The sequence below is a fragment of the Otolemur garnettii genome, unplaced genomic scaffold (genome assembly GCF_000181295.1).
Source record: "Otolemur garnettii isolate 467f Iridium unplaced genomic scaffold, OtoGar3 scaffold00052, whole genome shotgun sequence".
Taxonomy (NCBI): Eukaryota; Metazoa; Chordata; class Mammalia; order Primates; family Galagidae; genus Otolemur; species Otolemur garnettii.
In genome coordinates this window covers 4059697-4060738 of record NW_003852447.1, presented here as the reverse complement: position 1 = coordinate 4060738, position 1042 = coordinate 4059697, and positions in this window count along the sequence as shown.

Here is a 1042-nt window from a genome sequence, read left to right as displayed (position 1 = left end):
TTCTTTTCTATGAAATGGGAGTAAGTAAGGAAATATTTGACATTTATTATTCTTAAATGCTTGGCCTCATTTTTACTATTTATCCTTTTTGGCCACAGGTCAGAATAATATCTTTCATTTTTGCTTATTTTATATATATGTGTGTATTTTTTTTGTTTGTTTTTGAGACAGAGTCTCACTCTTTTGCCCTGGCTAGAGAGCCATGGCATTATAGCTCACAGCAATCTCAAACTCTTGGGTTCAAGGGATCCTCTTGCCTCAGCCTCCCAACTAGCTGGGACTACAGGCACCCACCACATCCCCCAGCTAATTTTTCTATTTTTAGTAAAGACGGGGTCTTGCTTTTGCTCAGGCTAGTCCTCAACTCTGGACTCAAGCAATCCACCTGCTTCAGCCTCCCAGAGTGCTGGGATTACAGGCGTGGCCTACTTATTTATATTTTTTGAGGCAGGGTCTCACTCTTTCACCCAAGCTGGAGTGCAATGGTGCGCTTACAGATCACAGCAACCACAAACTCCTGGGCTCAAGAAATTTTTCCACCTCAGCCTCTGGAGTAGCTGGGACTATAGGTATGCCCCACCATGCTAGGGTAACTTTTGTATTTTTTTTTTTGTAGAGATGAAGTCTTGAACTCTTGGCCCCAAATTATCCTCCCTCCTGGGCTTCCCAAAGTGCTGAAATTCTAGGCATGAGCCACAGTGCCCAGTCTGTGTACATATTTCCAAACATCATACTGTACATGATTTCTAATTTTTTATTTTTTGGCTATGTGGACTGTAAGCACAAGAGATGTATCCAAATAATACACACACAAAAAAGGATTCTGCCTTTGGAATTTCTACCTTTGAAGTAACATGCACAATTCAAGAGACTAAGAGTTTCTTCTGAAATTGTGGGGAGTGTGGCAGATGTTTTTAGTTCTACTAGGAGAGTTCAAGCTAAGAGTCTTTAAACTGCTAGGATTTTTAACATGTGAACTTCCTATATGTTTTCTCTAATTCTACCAGATATAGCCAAAGTGTTCATAGTGAGTCTATCAATT